Raw genomic sequence first — 20,083 nt, forward strand, 5'->3', positions numbered from 1 at the left:
GTGCGTCGGCCATGGGTGGGGGGAGTGCGGGGGGTGAAGGTTAAAGTAGGAGCATGAATCATGTAACCATGTTAAAAATGATTATTAATAAATGTTAAAAAATAATAATAACAATGGATTTAATCAGTTTAATAATAATTATGGATACAGGGGAAATAACTGGAATAATGGTTTTAATTGTAGAAATGGACAACAAAATGTGTTCCAATGCCAGATTGCATGCTGTCGAGGTGCACAAACTTCTAATTTGGCAATGATGCAGGATTATCTTCGTGTAGGAGACAGGCTCAAGTTTAGTTATGTTGTGTGGGGGAATGTTAATAATGGTAACATGAATGGAGGGACAGCTTCATTATGAAGGTGTGCCTGAAGTTCAAAAGTGATTGATCAAGGTAATGGGACTAAAGTAGATGTTGATGAAATTGTATGTGTTAAAGATAATGATAATGTAATTGTGAATAATGGAAATGGTGCACTTGGTGTTAATATTGTTTTGATTGGTGATAATAAGAATTTAATTAATAATGGTGATGAGTTGGTCAGTGTTAATTTAGATGTAATCAATGATAGTTTAATCAATGTGAATGATAATTTGATGAGAATTAATGATCATTTGAATGGTGTAAATGTTAAATTATCTGAATTAACTACTAGTAATGGTTTAAATAGTACTTTAACCAATGTTAATGGTAATTTACCCACTGGTAGTAGTAATTTAACTAGTGTTGGTAATAATTTGATTAAGATTGATGATGGTTTATATGGCGTTGATAATAATTTGATTAATGTTGTAAATAATTGTGCGAAAAAGAGAAATAGTGTTGCAAATGGTGTTAGAAGTTCTAGTAAGTGTGGAATTAAGAAGAATAATAGAAATTATGATTTGTAAGGATAATTTGATTGTAAATAAGAACAATGATACCAAAATAGAGGAGAAAAGGACCAATGGTTTAAAATCCTGGGAAAATTCTGTAATTCGAGACGATGTTAACTTGGATGGAAAGGAAATAGCTGAGCTTTGTTCTGATGTTACTGTTTTAGCTCCTGTGTCAGAAACTTTCCAACCTCCCAATAGTACTGAACCATATGTGTCTGTGACTATTGGGGAACAGATTTACGACCTTCTTATGGACACGGGGGCCAGTAAATCCATTTTGCAAAGCTTTCCTGAAAATTGTAGAGCTGTTGGAACAATGGATGTTGTTGGTGCTACAGGTGTTATTGAGAAAGTAGCTAAATTGCAACCAAAATGGTGACCCTAGGACCACTTCCGGTAGAATATGCATTTTTGTGTATTCCAGAATGTCCAATGAATCTGTTGGGAAGAGATTTATTGTGTAAATTAAGGGCTACTATCCAATGTACTGATTCTGGTGATATTTCTTTGCATCTCCCAGAGGAATCTTTGAAGGCCTTTCCATTGCTTTTCTTAGATTCTAGCAGGAATCTAGAGGATGACTTAGGTAGTATCTATTCAATACCTGAGGATATACCTAAGGATTTGTGGTCAAAATCATCTACAGATGTTGGGTTGCTAAAATCAGCTACTCCAGTCAGGGTGAGGACAAAGGAATGACCAACTCCTTATGTGCCTCAGTATCCCTTGACTAAGGAGGCAATAGAGGGTATTCGTCCAATTATTGAGTCCCTAATTCAACAAGGAATAATAATACCATGCTTTTCTGAGTACAATACAACAATTTTGCCTATAAAGAAGCCAAAACCAGATGAAAATGGCTGAGAGCGGTAAATGATTATGTCATCAAGACACATCCAGTTGTCCCAAGTCCAGCTGCTATAATTTTTTCTATTCCAAGTCAGACTAGATATTTCACCATGGTAGATTTATGTTCTGTGTTTTTCTCGATACCAAATCACGAGGATTTTTAAAAGATCTTTGCTTTCACGTGGGAAAAGACTCAGTGGACCTGGACTCATCTCCCACAAGGGTATACTGACTCACCTTCTCAGTTCTCTCAAATTCTAAATTGAGATCTGAAAACTATTAAATTTAAAGAGAGTAAATTGGTGCATTTTGTGGATGATATTCTTGGGGAATATTCTTGCTTTCTGTTGCTTGTTTCTCTTTGTATTCCATCCTCTTACAGATTCATCTTTTTATTTTAAAGAATTTATTTTATAAAGAAAGAAAAATAAGCAGTGAAAAAAGTAAGTCTTTACCTTCTATGTTAGAATCAATAATAAGTCTCAGAAACAAGGCAGAAGGACCCTAAGTAGTAAATAATTGGAATTAAATAATGTGCCCAGGGTTACACAGCTAGGAAATGTCTGAGGTCAGTTTTGAATCCAGGACTTCCCATCTCTATCTCTGGCTCTCTATTCCCTGAGCCACTTAGTTGCCTTGAATGATATTTTTTAAATAAAGTGTCTTGTTCTGTTCATTTCACTGCATCAGTTCATACAAATCTTCCTAGGTTTCTTTGAAACCATCTTTCTATATTTCTTATTAGTTCCTCAAATTTATAAGACCATATTTATTCACCCAAACACCAATTAATGGGGTACCCTTTTAATTTCCAGTTCTTTGCTATAACAAAGAGAATGTCTACAGATATTATACATACATATATATATATATATATAAATATGGGTTCCTATGTTCTTTTTTCTTCTTTTTCTTTTTTTTTACATCTTTTTGGAGTAGGACTTGTAGTGATATTGCTAGGTCAAAGGGCATGCATGGTTCAGTGACTTTTGAGCATAGTTCCAAAATGTTTTCCAGAATGGTTAACCTGATTTACAGCTTCACACTTTCCACTTTCAATAGCTTCCAGGGGAATTTTGAGTGTCCTGGAAAATGAAGCTGTCATAGAAGGCTATCTCAGGGAATTCACAACAGTCAAGTAATTGACAAGAGATAATAATACCTGAGTAGGGACTATAAATACTTAACTATGCCATTCACTGACTCTTTTACTAAAAGGCATTTCTGTGATGCAAACTGATATACTTCTTGGCAAGTTCAAAGAAGAGATCCAGGAAGAATATTCCTTAAACTATTTGTAACTCCCACCCTGGAGCCTATATATGGATATGCAAGTACCCATAAACTCAGTGTATGTGAAGGAATTTGGCTATGTCAGGTATAAATCAGATCTTGCTGGGACTGAGCCAGAATAAGCTCTGGCCCATTTTTTTCATGTGAATGTGAAAAATTGAGGAAATTTCCACTTAACCATGATGGCAGTACCAGGTAGAATAACATCTTTTTATTGAAATAAATTTGTATTGGTATCTTTTGCTTTTTGTTGCTTGTTTCTCTTTGTAGTCCATCCTCTTGCAGATTCATCTTTTTATTTTAAAGTAAAGAATTTATTTTATAAAGAAGGAAAAATAAGCAGAGAAAAAATATCAGCAACACTAATCATGGCAAAAAATATGACAATATGTACAATGTTCCATACCCATATCCTCCTCTGATTTTGCAAAGTAGTGGAGGGAAATACCTTTCAACAGCTCTTTGCTGGGATCAAAATTGTTCTTTGTAATTTTATAACATTTGTTTTCTGTTGTTTTGAGTCTATTCTTTCCATTTACATGGTTGCAGTCATAGTGTATGTTGTTTTCTTAGATCTGTTTATTGTACATTATTCACAGAACTTTCCATGCTTCTTTGTATCCATCATATTTGTTGTTTCTTTCAGCAATGTAATAGTCCATTTTATGTATCACAATTTGTTGATAGAGATTTAAATATTTTGATACCCCAAAAAGTGAAGGCTAAATATTTTGATTTATATAATGCCTTTTTTTTGCTGTCAATTACTTCTTTAACATATATGTCTACAGGTGGAAACTCTGGGTTAAAGGGAATGGATATTTTAGTCAATTTGTGTAAAGAAATAACAAGACTTACTTGTTTCACTTTTCCAGGATGAAGCTAGAGATAGCTTTCTTTCAGAATTTTAGAGGTACCCTTGAGGGGTTTCTATAATGCTATCCCCTCATGTCCGTTTTCTATCATGATCTCCTCCACATTTAGCCAACAGAATTTGAGTTCCATTTAACCAATTATTATCAGTTAATTTTGTTAAAGGAGCATATTTACTTCAAAGATACATAAAGAAGTGCAATCATTCTCCCCCCAACATGAGGTGAGGTAAAATACAACTTCTCTGAAACTCTCTCTGTCTCTGGAGACAGTAGCCTCAGTCTTAACGAAGTTTCTACATAGCATTCAGCCCAGCATGTTTGTATCAAACTGGTTATTACTGCTGGATGAGCCCTTTTCTCAGCTAAAGCATGATTGGGTTTTGAAAAGCACTCCTTGATCCTTAGGGCTTCAAAACTGGGCTGGCTGTATAAACTAGTGTGGACTCAACTTCCAGACCTCTTGTAGCTTGTTCTTCTGACCTGAAATGATCAAAGAGAAACTTACAGGGAGAATCTGATTTGGTTACAAAGGAACCAAACAAGTGAAAAAGACTTTTGGCATCCAGGCAAGAATAGTATAAGAAACACATGGTTAGAGGGATTTTAAAGTTTGTCTGATGGACCTTTTCAAAATAATTTAATAAGATCCTAATAAAAATAGTTATAAAAACACACATTTACAAAGTGCCAAAGAAGAGCCAAATACTACTATTTATGTCTCTGTGTAGACATTATAATTATGTGGTTCAGTTCTGTTAAAAACACATTTTTAGTATGTGCTACAAAATTAGACCTGAGTTTTATGACTGCATGTATATCTATACATATTCATATGCTTTGTTAGCAGGTTTTTACTGAAGATTCTGGAGTAGCAGGAAGCTGATGTAATTCAGCATAGGCCCAGAGATACTCCTAACAATTGCTGGTGCATGAAATGGAATGTCCATCAGAGATACACAGAAGAGAAATCACATACAGGATCACTCAGAATCTTCGAGTTTGAAGGGACCTTTGAGAGCACCTAATCCAACCTACACTAAATAAGATTCTCCTTTATAATATAGCTAGCATATACTTATCCATCCTTTGCTTGAAAATAGCCATCTAGGGAGCACCTGCTTCCCTCTTCCCTTCAGACTTCCCACTCTACTTTTGCATAACTGTTTTGAGATTTTTTTTAATTCAAGCTGGAATATGGCTGTTGTTTCCTCCTTTTAATTGCTTAAGGTTGTGCCTGAGCAAGGCAATTTTAAGACTTCTACCTTTTAGCTTTCCAAATACTTGAAGTAAGCTATCATATCATGCGTTCTTCTCTTCTCCTGGCTAAATATCCCCAGTTGTTTAAACGAATCCTCACGTAGCATGATGCCTAGTCTTCTCAATATTCTGGCTCCTTTCCTCTGGATAACTCTAGCTAATTAATATTTTCCCCAAAATGTGGAACCTAAAATTGTACACAAGATACCAAATGGGATCTGACCAGGGTAAAGTTTCATTGTCACCTCTATAGTCCTGGACACCATGACTTAAATGCAATCTAGAATAAAATAAACTTTTTTGTTTGCCCATATCATACTTTGGACTCATGTTGTACTTTCAGTCCTTTAAAACTCCTAGATTTTCATCCCCCTTCAACATGTCTTTAAAAAAACACAAATATTTATTGATGTCTTTTCCATGAAATCATCTCTGTAGGGAGTGAGAATGACAACTCTATTCCTTCTATTCTCCAGACTAAACCATCCCTTGATTAAAACAACAACAACAACAACAACAACAACAACAACAACAACAACAACAACAACAACAACAACAACAACAACAACAACAACAACAACAACAAAAAACACTTACTTTATATCTTAGAATTAATACCAAGCATTGGTTCCAAGGTGGAAGGGTGGTAAGGGCTAGGTAACTAGGAATAAGTGAATTGCCTACGGTCATCCTGTTAGGAAATGTTTGAGGTCAGATTTGCACCCAGGTCCTCCTAACTTTAGGTTTGATATTCTATACACTGAGCCACCTTGCTACCCCAGTAGAGAAGAGTGGCAAGGGCTAGGCAAATGAGGTTAAATGACTTGCTCAGAGTCACACAGGTAGGGAAAGACTGTCTGAGGCCAGATTTGAACCCAGGTTCTTCAGATATCAGGCCTGATATTCTATATAAGCTGTGCTGCCTAGGGCTAGGCAATTACGATTAAGTGACTTGCCCTGGATCATTTGGATAGGCCGTGTAAGGCCACATTTGAACACAGGTCCTCCTAATACCAGGGCTGGCCACTCTATCCACTGAGCCACTTTGTGTTCTCCTTTTATTTTCACTTATTTTATTTAAAACTTTACTTTCTGTCTTAGCATCAATTCTAAGACAGAAGAGCAGCAAGGGCTAAGCAATTGGGGTTAAAAGACTTGCTCAGGGTATTACAACTAGGAAGTACCCAAGGCCATATTGAATCAGATCCTCCTAACTACAACCCTGACACTCTATCTGCTATGCTACTTAGCTGTCCCACTAAACCATCTCTTGAGTGAAAAAATTTAAGCAAACACTCCCAGTATATCTGATAGTATATCCATTATTCTGTCTTAGTAGTCTTCTGTTTTTTATAGCAAGAAGATTGATATATGTTTGATTATTTATTCTATAAGACCATTACTACAAGTTCAGTTGCTCACAACTAGCTACCTCTGAGTAATTTTTTCATCTACATTGTTGGATTCATTCTGTATAAAACTCTTTGGTTTCTAATTACTTTATTCTTTACCAGTTCAAACAATTTTTTCCATCTTTCTCTGAATTTCTCCATCTGTTGTTACTGTCCAATAAGATTAGATTAAAATTCTATAACCCTTTTTTCTTGTCATTTACTAATTGAAAAATACCTACTTTGTTTCCAGTTTTTTTTCTGCCCCAACAAATGTCATTATGACTTTTTTTTCTTGAAGAGTACCATTAAATTTATCTTTGACCTCTTTGATGTAAATGCCCAATGGTGATATTACTGGGACACAGGATTTGTACAGCTTAGTATGTCCTTGCGTATTCACTTGTATATGTTCTTGTATATTCACTTTTATATTTTCAAATGGATACCCAGAATAGTTGGATAAATTAATCACTTTATCAACATTATATCAGTGTGCTGTTCTTCAAATAACCCTTCCAATATTGATTGCTCCCATTTTAGGACAATTTTTTCTAACATTTGCCATGCTACAGAAAACCTTCAAACATTACGGCCTTTATAGTTTATAATTTTTCTCTTGAAAATGGCATATTGTTTTCAAGAAATAGATCTTATGTTTATTTGTGTCAATTCTATGTATGTATATATTATTTATATCTAATATTAGACTTTTTTCTGTGATAATATAGAAATGTTTTCCCATCTGACTTGCATTTTGTTGATTTCTGTATCTATTTTATATCTTAATACTTTACTAACACGAATAACTACCTGAATTAGGTTCTTCATGGAGTCTCTGGAGTTTTCTTAATGATATAACCTTTTATATTTATGATGATCTATTTTGAGTTTGTTGCTGGTTATGGTATAAGATCTTTATCTAGGTCTTATTTCTGCCAAACTAAGAACATCATTGTGTCACCTGCAAATAGAGATAATTGTCTTCTCTTTGCTGATATGTAGACCTTTAATTTTTTCTCTTGTCATAATATTATAGCTAGTGTTTCCAGAATGATATTAAAAAATAAGAGAAAGAGGAACCATCACTGCTTTTCTATTTGCCATGGAAAAGCTCTCCTGTTGTAAATAGGAGAAGTTCCTGGTTTTTATTATATGAAAAAAGGAGCCTCCTACATCTAAGCATTTTAGAGTATATTTAAAATAAATGTGTTATATTTTTGTGAAAGGCTTTTGCTTCCTCAATTTTAACAATCATATATTTTTGTTACTCAATTAACTATGTATTTTGCTAGTTGCTGGAAAAACAAATACAAGAATGAGACACGTTCTGCTCTCCAATAGCTTACATTAAGCTGGGGGAGACTTCATATTCATAGAAAAATAAATTTAGTATATATACAGGAAGTACACAGTGCTTTGGAGAGGGGAGGGGTAGAACTAGCAAACAGTGAAATCAGAAAAGGCATCTTGCACTAAGTGGCACTTGAATTGAGTCTTAATGGTAACTAAATGTGCCAAGAGGCAAAGATGATGAGGGAAGATTGTCTCGATATGGATACTAGCCTTCTAAAGGAGTAGAGGCAGGAAATGGGATATATTAAACAGAACAGCTGATAGGTCAATTTGGTTAAACCATAGAGTGAGTGATGGGAAATTATATATGATTGATTAGGAAAGATAGATGAGAGCCAGACTATGAAATATTTTATTGCAAAATAGAGAGTATGTATTTTTCCCTAGGTGCAAGGGGGAGCCATCAACATTTCCTAAACAGAAGTCTGGCATAATCAGACATGTAATTTAAGAATATTGCTTTAAAAGCCAAATAGGAGATAGAGTGGAGAATGGGAAAGACTGGATACAGGGGAACCATTAAGTTTATTGCCATATGACAAGGAAAAGGTTGTGAGAACTTGACCTAGGGTGTAAGTGATGTTATTATAAAGGAGATGTTGAAAAGGGAGAATCAACAAAACTCGGCAACAGATTGAACATCAAGGATAAATAAGAGTGAGAAGTGGATAGGTCTCTAACTTGTGAATATAGATGATTAGAAAAAAGGCACAACCCATGTCACAAATAAGGAAGTTAAGAGTAGGGATCAATTTTGGTGAAAAGAGGAGTTCTATTTTAGATATGCGAATTTGAGATACTTTTGGGACAACCATGTAGAGAGATATTCAGCAGATACTTGGAGATACCTAATGTTTCCTAATGTTTAGATATACTTGCATTCATGGTATGAATTCAACTTGAGTCATAATGAATTATAGTCAATAAATTTTTGTAGCATTTTTGCAAGTATCTTATTTAATTTTGGCATCAATATTCATTAGCAAAATCGATAGCCCTCATTGTTGACTTTATTTCTCCTTGACTTGGATATCAGGACCATATTTATTTCACAAAAATTTTTGATAGCATGTTCAGTCTCTTTCTAAGAACAATTTTTATAGCATAGATATTAATTACTTTAAAATATTTGACAGCACGGATTTATAAGTTTTTCTGTACCTTTTTGCTGTTCATTAATAGCTTGTTTTCTTTTTCTGTGATTAAATTATGATTTTTATTGCTAATGTAGTTCATTCGAATATTCTATATTTTTGTAGATACTCATTTGTTGTGGGTCAGTTGTTCAGCCCTTTCTGTGGACACTATAATAGTGTCTATCAGGTTTTTATTGCAGAGACATTGGAATACTTTGCCATTTCCTTCTCCATCAGATTATGACAAGTAAAAGTTAAATGACTTTCCCAGGGTCTGACAACTAATAAATGTCTGAGACTAGATTTAAACTCAGGTCTTCCTGACTCCACTAAGCTACCTCCAGTATTTGCCTCTAGATACTAATTTACTTCCTTTGAAATATCATTTTTGTTGTCATATAATTGAATATAGTAGTTTCAGAAAATTTACTTTTACTTATGGATTCATGCTTAGTTTTAATTTTGATATAATGTGGAGAAGCTATTATCTCAAAAGTTTCCAAGACTATTTTTCCCAACAGAATTTATTATTCGATACCTGTCTCATTCTCTCCTACCTCTTTGATACGTTTACTTTGTAATACTTACTAAGCATTATCTTTCTGTTAATGGAACCCAACTTCCACTCTGCCCTCTGTGATTTTTTGCTCAGTGACCTATTCTTATTAGTTTACTCCCAAATGTTAGAAGAGAAAACAAAAATATCTCATATATCTATTCTTTTAAATTCTGAACAGTATTTTCCAGGTCCCTCCTGCCTATCTTTTCTGTAATAACCCAATCTTAGCAATTTTGTTTACTAAGAAGAGAATGATTCCCACCTCAAATATTTACTGCCTCCTATTTGACTTTTCACTTTCTCCTTATACCTTTTGTTCCTTTGAATTTTTAGCCCATTGATGTCTGATGTCCTTTGCCTACTCATTGTTTCTCAAATAATATGCAATAAAAAAGAAAAAAAGGCACAAGAAGACTTTCCAATACCACACTCATGACTTTTTCTAGACCTAGCCACAGGAAAACTTATATTTCATATGATTTTCTTTTCATTTATTAGTGTAGGATTTTTGATTTTCTCTACTTCGCTTAAAATAATAAGATGCCCAATCAATCAATTTCGGAGTCCCTAGACTAAATGTGATAGAGTTTCTTTGTACTATAGTGATGCTACATAAGAATCATGTTCTAATAAGAAGAAAGATTGGGATAAGCGAGAATTTTCTGAACACTTCCAATGTTCCTTAGGAACATCACATGACTGAGCTGTTGTAGGGGAGGGAGATAATGAGAAGAGTCATTAGTTCTATAGGTATCTTAGAATAGAAGACTTGGGCAGGAGAAAAATCTGATAAATTTGGTCTTTCCCATTTCCACCACATTATATCTATTTTTATAATAAGATTTTTTGTTGGATTGCCTAGTAAATTGCATTTTACTTCACTCACAAAGGGCTTAACTAGAGGCCAATGATTAACTAGAGATAGATGGTATTGTAGTATTTAAATTAATATCCAGCAATTCCAGATATTAATTTTATAAAGTTTATTAATAATCACTGGAAGTAGAAGGAATAAAAAGGAAATAGAAGTAAAAAACCTAATTATTTAACAAAATAAAGACCACATGACTAAGTTCTCCTTGCCTGTTTAAAAAGCCCGCTCCACCAAAGGCATGACAGGAAGACAAGAGAGCTAGAGGTGGGGCCTAACCAAATTTATATCCTACCTATGTCAGCACGTAACGTCAGGAGAGTGGGGTGCTGGTAATTGTAGTTTTTAGGGTAACAGATTCTAATTACACAATCCCCTTTGTGGTTTTTGGGAGACTAGTCTCCCCAATTTTTCATTTAAATATAACTATCTTATACCTTTAAAGAACTTCTAACTAAAGGCTCATACAATATTGTACTTTCTAAGAGGAACCTACAATAGTTAGAGATAAGAGGAAAATAGAAGAGAAAGAGAGCAAAGCCAATGTTTGCTAGGTGCATTGACAAAAAGCCAACTAGGGGGCAGTCCCCTTTGGCATAAGAGTTACATTCAAAATAAATGTATTCAACCCCCCACTGTTCAATTTCACTACATCCCAAAGTTCATTCTGGATCTTTTGGTGCAATGTGCTTTCTGCAGGCATCTTCATGGTGCCTTTTCCAAGCAGTTAACTTTCTTGATTTGGGAAGGTAGCAAGTTTCTTATCCTAAAATTACTCTCAAACAAGAAAAAATTTTTATGAAACTAGAATTTTATGACAATTATACAATCCCCCCCTAAGGAGGTTGTTGACAAACACACAGATAACCCAGGCATATGTGGCTGAGTTATGAGGTATATGAATCAATTGTCAAAAGGATATAAAAAACATAAAAAACCCCAAATAAATGAGCAAAAAGTAACTTCTCAGTGAAATATAAAATATCAAAGTATTATGTGTAAAAATTCTAATTAAGGAAAAGTAAACCTACAACAGTTCCTTGAATCAGGGCCCAATTAAAGTGATTTATGTCCCACAAACCTGTAGGACCATTGCAGCAGTATGCACTTACCAAATCAGCAGCCAGGACTACAGAAAATTGCCACACTTATGAAAGACAGAAAAGGGACTAAATTTTTGTAGCAAATGGGAAATAGCATTCCCTAATCTGATTTTACCTTTGCTCTCAGGGATAGGGGAGTCAATATTCTAGACAAACTGAGATATTTTTCAGAATATGGCACAGGAAAATCCTGTGTCTGAAGTTGTCAAACAGCCACTTCCTTGAACCCCAAAACAAGTCCTCTGTCTTGATGCAGATTCTCATCAATCCCACTGGGATGGGTTGGTTTCCTTGACCTTGTGCTCATAGGTACTGTGCAGATTAACTTTGTGCTTCCTGGGCACTGTATTATGGCTTTTTTTGTGATCCTTTTTCCTGGAATCAGTCACAATCATTAATCAAAGTCCCATAATATTTAACAATTAATGGCAGGTTTCCATACTCTAAAGCTTTTGGGTATGCATTAATAGTATGTAAACCTTATGTTAGAGAGCTCAACCTCTGCCTAAATGTTACTAATTTTCCTAAATTGGAGCTTAGAGTGATTCCCATTGAACTAAATTTTAAAATCTAAAATAACCTTCCCAAAGCCATTGAGAAAGGAACCATATGGACCTTAGAGACCATTATATTTTCTCTAGGCTTAAAATGAAATAATTTCTATGTTCATTTGAAGAAATGACAGAAAGCTATTTTTAAAAAATAAACATCCAAATTGTTTTTAGCTCATCTTGGCAGGACATGTTAATTGTGGTGCCAACATAACCTTTGCTTTTATAATTTCATATTCAATCTATTTATTTTTAAAAAATAATTGTCAATCTAGATAAAACCAATAACAAAATTCATTTGGAAAAACAAAAGGTCAAAAATATCAAAGGAATTAATGAAAAGATAAAGATATCAAAAGAATTAATGAAAAGAATGTAAAGGAAGGTCATCTAGCAGTATTAGATTTGGGCTATATTATAAAGCAGAAATTATCAAAACTATCTAGTACTAGGACAATCCAGAGGAACTTAGGAGAAAGAACATTATCCATATCCAGAGAAAGAACTGTGGGAACAGAAACACATAGGAAAAATATATGATTGATCACATGGTTTGATAGGGATATGATTAGGGTTTTAATGTTAAAAGATTACTCTAGTGAAAATATGAATAACATGGAAATAGGTTTTGAACAACGATATATGTAGAACCTAGTGGAATTGCTTGTGAACTCTGGGAGGGGAGAGGGAAGAGATGAGGAAATCATGAATCATGTAACCATGAAAAAATATACTACATTAAAAAAAAAGAAAAACCTATTTGGTACTGACTAAGAAATAGCAAAGTAGATCAGTGCAACAGAACAGAATACAACAAACAGATGTAAAAGGTTATAATAGCATTGTGTTTGGCAAAAGTAAAAATCTGAGTTTTTGGAATAAGTATTCACTACTTGATAAAAATTACTGGAAGACCTGGAAAGTTGTCAGAGAGAAACTAGATATAGACCAATTTCTTAGACCATTTATGAACATAAAATCAAAATGGGTGCATGACCTAGGCATAAAGGGAGCTCTCATAAGCAACATATTACTTTTATAGAGAGAATTTGTTAATAAGGAAGAGATTCTAGAAAGCATTATTATATGTAAAATGAATAATTTTGAATACATTAATTTGAAAAATTTTTTACAAATAAAATGAATGAGGCCAATAGAAGAAGGAAAGTAGTATATTGGGAAAAAATGTTATAGATAATTTAAAAAGCTCATCTTTTGTTTTAGAATCAATGCTATGTATTGGTTCCAAGGAAGAAGAGCCTTAAGGGCTAGGCCAGTGGTTCCCATATTGGGCGCTACCACCCCCTGGTGGGTGCTGCAGCAATCCAGGGAGGCAGCGATGGCCACAGGTGCATTTATCTTTCCTATTAATTGCTATTAAAATAAAAAAATTAATTTCCAGGGGGCTAAGTAATATTTTTTCTGGAAAGGGAGCTGTAGGCCAAAAAAGTTTGGGAACCACTGTGCTAGACAATGAGGGTTAAGTTGCCCAGTTAGGAAAAGCCTGAGACCAAATTCAAACTGTCAGATAGAGCTCTCATATCTGAATATACAGAAAACTTGGTCAAATATATGAGAATACAATCCATTCCCCAATTATTAAATGGTCAAAAGATATGAACAGTGTTTGAATGAAGAAATCAATGCTATATATAAATATATAAAAATGCTCTAAATCATTATTGACTAAGAGAAATGCAAACAAAACAACTCTGAGATATTTTTTCACACTTATCAGATTGGCTAAGATGATAAGAGGGCAAAATGACAAATGTTGGAAGGGATATGGAAAAATTGGGACACTAATAAATACACTGTTGGTGAAACTGTGAACTGATCTACCCACTTTGGAGAGCAATCTGGAATCATTCTGAAAGGGTTATAAAACTGTTATTCCTTTTGACCTAGCAATGCCACTGTTACATTTATTTCCTAAGATGATCAGAGAAAATAGAAAAGAACCAATATATTCTAAAATATTTATAGAGTCTCTCTTTGTAGTACAAAAACCTAAAAATTGAAGGGATGCCCATCATTTGCAGAATGCCAAAACAAGTTGTAGCATTTGATTGTAATGGAATACTACTGCAAATCTTTTTAAATTCATAAAATAAAATATATAATATTACAAGAGAAACTAGTTTTATGGAAATATAGTTATCAAAATATTAAGTTAAAAAAACATGTTCAAGAACTTGATGTTAAGAATTCTTGCTATATCTACACAATATGTATATATATATATATATGTGTGTGTGTGTGTGTGTGTATGTGTGTGTGTGTGTGTATGTGTGTATGTGTGTGTGTTTACTAGATTTGTAACTTCTTAAATGGTATAGGATAGTCCTGATGAGGACCTTCTTCTCTCAGGGAAGATTTACACCGAGTCTGCAATTTATGAGTTGAAATATTTGCTTGGATACAATGATAAGTATTATGTTCAGGGTTACTAATTAATGTAGGGAGATTTCTCACTAGGGAGTTCCCTATACTTGTGAAATAAAAGGTCCAATCCCCAGCATTATCTAAATAATATCACTATAGAAACAGATATATGTCTTCTAAGTTTACTAACTTTGGAACCTCAAGAATCTTTGTTTTCATTGGTGTGGATATATGTCATGTTAATATTCATTTAAATCTCCACTGAATTAGTAGGTTTTCTTCATTATTTGCTTTGGCAAAAAAAATCAACATTTGGTAGTCTACTCTGGTGATAAGTATCAGAACACTTAATGATTCTGGTCTTTTGATGGCAGACACATAGTCTGTTTGTTACTAATGATAAACTTAGTCTTCACAGCTTGATAAAATGTAAAAGAACTAGCTTTCCAATGCATAGCTTTTGAGAACTAAGGACTTTACACATAAGCAGGTCTATATTGAAGGCCTTCAAATTTTGCAGAAAAATTTTGCACACAGAGAAACCTAATATAATGAGAAGTGTTAAGAACATGGAATCAAGAGATGTGGGTGTAAACTTGGTTCCATGTATGCAAATTATATAGCTATTATCCTGGACAAATACTTTTATTTATAAACTTCAGTTTCCTCAGCTGCAAAGGAGAAAAATAACAATTTTGTATTACCTACTTCACAAGGTTTTTGTGTTTGTGAGGAAATCATTTTGTAAAGCTTGTAATGCAATACAAAGGGATGGAGTGTAGATGGTATAAGGCTACCCCAAGGGTTCCTTAGGCAGATGTAGAAGTTGATATGTAATAGCGGTCCTGCACCTAAGCTGAATGTAATAGGTGTTATGTAGATTCTATGCATCCATCTCCACATAACATAGGGGTCCTACACCAAAGCTGAATGTAATAGGGACCCTGCACCTAAGCTGAATGAGAGACAACTGAACTCTCTCACTAGCAAAAGCCAAGACCCCTTTAAGATCAGGATTCTCTGCCTCTGCCCCTGGCATTAGAAATAACTCTATTGGACAGTTGGTGTAGTTTTCAGGAAGGAGGTTGGGACTTCCTGAAACTAAACTGTTTGATAAAAGTTTGTCAACTAGAGCTAATAATCTGATCTTACTGCTGGTGATATTTGGCTCTTGATAAAGGTAAAGGCAATGGCTTCAAAGATCTTTAAGCTTGGGGTTAAATGGGTTTATTGGTAATTAAATTGAATCAGGTAAAAGGGAGTTGGAAAGTGGGTGAAGGTAAACTAAGATCTTGGTTAAATAAATATCACTAAGCTACTTATAGAAATACAGAAAGATCTTCTTTAGGTGCAGCAGTATGAGAAAGCCTTGAGGGAAATCTCAACTCTGATACTCTTGGTTGCTGACCCAGGGCTACCTAGCCCAGGGTCAGATGGTGATGTCTTGATAGTAGAATTTATCTCTTACTTATAATGAGGGTTGTTGGGTATTCCAAAGGGCTGTTGAATTTAGCTAGCAATGGTAGTTGTTCCTACCCGCCTAAAGAATCTACCCCAAAACCACCCTGACCACCCAGGGGCCCACTTTTCCACCCTTTTCCTCTCTAACCCTGGATTTCAGATCCAGAAGTGAAGTTAGGGGTCTGGGGACCCCTTTTTATACCCTCACTTTAACTGTCACCCTGGGTCCTGGCCTGGGTCCTCTGCCAGGTTCTGTGTTCTAAATTGGCAACTGCTAGCTTGCAACACATGAAAACATGGTTGCAAGATTTTATACATAACAAGCTAAAAGTCTGAGACAAACATGAGCTGCTATTATTCTTCAAAAATTATGTTATTCTATGTCTATTTCACATATAAATTCAATATTTGTCTCTATCACTGACTGGCAGTAACAAATTCTGTGGCTTTGGGTAATTAACCTCTATGACCTTTAATTTAAACAGCCTAAGTATAGAAGATGTAGAATTGTCCTTTGGTGGCTAATCTAAATTGATATACTTGGCCCAATTAGCCCCCATTTTTCAATTATCTTCTTCATTTTTATTGCCCTTTCTTGCCCTTTGCTCCTGGGGGGGGTCAAAGGAGCAGCTCACCAGGAATTCTTGAGCTTGCTGTAGTTCTCACAGAACTGAGTTGTAGGTTCCATTATTTCCTTAGAATAAATGGTAACTCTCATTGTACAGTAGGATTGTATGACTTTTTTTTAACTTAATCTCTTTTGCTCTTTCATTATTAAAGAATTTCTTGTCATAGAATCAGATCAAGTATTCTATTCCCATATTTTTTCTTGATATATTTTTGCTTTCATAGGTAAGTCTGAAGTATGCAACAAATATTTATGAAGCAAAAAGGACACTAGATTGGATTCTAGAGATCTAAGGTTCTATGTGACCAATAAGTTGTCAGACTAGTTACCATTTCAACCCTTCTAACTTGCCTTCCCTGTCTCCTGACTTTTCACCCGAAGAGTTAACTATACACCATATGTAGAGTAATTTTGACTAAATATGCAGAAGATGAAATCCCAACAAAGTAAAATCCTTAATGAATTAACACTGAAAACTCTAAATTAGAATTCTCTCCACCCTGTCTGTACTAGTCTCTTTGTGAGGAGGCAGGAGTACAAGCAAGTATTCAGGATCATATAGAATTTGTAATGCAGCCAAATGTTACACCAGATATTACACCAAAATGATTACCTCAAAACTAATTACAATCACCTAGAAGAAACATCCATAGACTATAATGACAATGAAGAAGAATCAGCTATAGGAGAAGAGACAACATCAGATCTTCAATCAGTCCAAGACCTAGACAGTGACATCGATGAGTAAATGCAAAGACACAAATGACATCATAATGAACTCTTGTTTCCTGTAATCATCTCTATTTAACCGCAAGGAAGAAAAAAGAAGAAGAAAAGATTAGTCACGTTTAATGGACACTCAACTTTGTTCGTGAAACAAGTCAACACAACAGAACATCAGTTCCAGTGCAAGTTGACAAGCGCGTGTGGTAACATCATACGACACAACAGAGGTGTTGTGGACTTCACGGATTATCGCAAGGACAACAACTCCGAGGACTACAAGGACAGCCGTGACCTGTATATACAACTGGTGTATTGGACAACTGCACTTTGAAGAGGATCATCTGATCAGCATTGGATCCATGCACCTGGAGAGCACAACTTTTGCCCAACAGAATTCTCACTGCACCCAATACTTAAGAATTCCATCCACTCAGTATATGCAATTGGCAGGAGAATTCCAAAGGAGTAAGTATGTGACACATTTCATTACATGGTCAGGTCATACTGGACAACATATAAAACATTTTATGACTTCACATCTACATGTGAAATATTAATTTACATTTAAGAGAGAAGGGTTTGTCTGCCTTAGCTTAGAGTTTTCCCTCTTACTTGGTTCAGACATCTTCTACTCAAACCCATCTGACAGTTCCTCTTCTTTTAAGAGTGTAAATATGTAAATGTTTGCTTAGGCATAAGTGTACTAATATATTGACATACTAACTTTTAGGAGGATTGAATTAGGTTTTAGACACTTGCTAGAAATTTTTCTTAGTTGATACCTTTGTTGTTAGTTCATGAAGTTAGAAAATTATATAGGTAGAGTTTATTACTTTGTTTTATTTAGCAAATGTTTGCTTTAAGATTGTTTGTTAATGTTTTATGCTTAATCTTATTTTCCTTTCTGTTCAAAATTTTTTGTAAAACTTAAATCCCCATTTCTTTCTTTTGCCTTTCTGTAACCCATCTTAGCTTAGCTTAGGATAGTCATAGAGTAGAAATAGGAGCTAAAAAACCCCTTTTTTTGTTTTGCAATCCATAGATAGGGATAAGAGCATAGTTTTAGTTTAGTTTTAGTGTAAGTGTAGAATTCCTTGAGAACTTAGGGACCTGGAAATGGCAAAAGGTGCGAATTTCCAAAAAGACGAATGAGCAAATTATAATGTAGGATTGGTGCAAGTTCTCTTGCATTTGCAAAATCACCCAAGGCAATCCTGGCAGTTGGGGGAATGGAATGTTGACCCAGCAAGTCCTGGGTCTCAGGACCAGACTGTTTGAGCTGGCACTATAAATATCCCTAGAAAACCAACCTGGGGGTTCTGATTTTCTTGACCTGACCCAGACATCCTGCTAGCCCCTGGACTCCCCCTTGGGCCCCAGGAGGTGGGACTTGGTGGGAGGTGGAACATGGGAAAATTAGTTTACTTAGCCCAGGCAGGGACACCCCTAAACCAGATCATTACCCTCATTTGTCAAGCTGGTTGACCTCTTTACATCAGGGCAGTGGAACTTATCCCTGGCTGAGGGGCTGATTCCCTCAGCCTGTCCTTACCTTCTGAGGCCCTTTGCCAGCACTGGCCAATCATCCATAGCTACAGCTACTCCAGACCCTAACCCTCCTCCCTCAGTCTACCCTTGTGTTTAAATAAACCCCTTGGTCTGATCCTGAAAGTTTCAGTGATTCATTTATAACATCAGCCAGGGCCAAATGCTGAGGAGAAGAAGAATAGTTATCACTTGTTTCCAGGGGGGCTAGACCAGGCATCCATCTTGTTCAGGAAGTTAACCAGGTTCACTTCCTGTTGGCTTTCAGTTTCTCACCAGCAGGGAGGGGCTCCTCACTACTCACTTTAAAGGAGCCTACAGACAGCAGGGAGACTGACAGGCCATCTCTGTTTAGACCTCACATCCCTGGCTGTCTTAGATCAACATATAGTGAAGTTGTTAGCTTCCTGGCTCGGGAGACTCATGAGTACCACCATCTACCCTAATACCAGCCTGTTTAGCCTCATTATAACAAATTTCATTCTAGAGTTGTGATGCCCCTCTAGTTGGATTGACTTTTTAAAAAAATTCTTACCTTCTGTCTTAGAATTCATACTAAATATCAGTTCCAAGGCAGAAGAGCAGTAAAGACTAGGCAATTGGGGTTAAGTGACTTGCCTAGGGTCCCAGGGTGAGGATGTGTCTGAGCCCAGTACCTTATGTCTCCAGGCCTGGTTCTCCATGCATTGCATTGACTGTATGAATTCCACTCCATCCCTCCCATCATTTAAGAAGCAGCAGATTCTTCTTCTACCTATCTAAATGAAGGGAAAAAAAGAACAAAAGAGGAATCACACAGGTAGAAAGTATCTGGCCTCTTGCCTGGTGACTGGTTTTAGGATAAGCACCTGTAAGAGTATACGGGGTCTACCACAATACTCTTCCATCTTCACAGGAGATGGCTGATACTGAATCTATCCAGTCATGTAAAGAAAGGAAGAAAACAAAGGGAACAATGAGGCAGAATGCCAGCAAGGATGTTTGGGCACTGTGGTTAATAGAAAGTGGATTGAAAACCAACTGAGTAAATAATATGATTCTCCAAAACCAGCTAGTCAAAGAAGAAATCATAGAAACAATCAACAATTTCATTGAAGAGAATGACAATGATGAGACATCCTACCAAACTCTGTAGGATGCAGCCAAGGCAGTACTCACAGGGAAATTATATCCTTGAGAACATATATTAACAAATTAGGGAGGGCAGAGATTAATGAATT

The sequence above is a fragment of the Gracilinanus agilis genome, chromosome 2 (genome assembly GCF_016433145.1).
Source record: "Gracilinanus agilis isolate LMUSP501 chromosome 2, AgileGrace, whole genome shotgun sequence".
NCBI lineage: Eukaryota > Metazoa > Chordata > Mammalia > Didelphimorphia > Didelphidae > Gracilinanus > Gracilinanus agilis.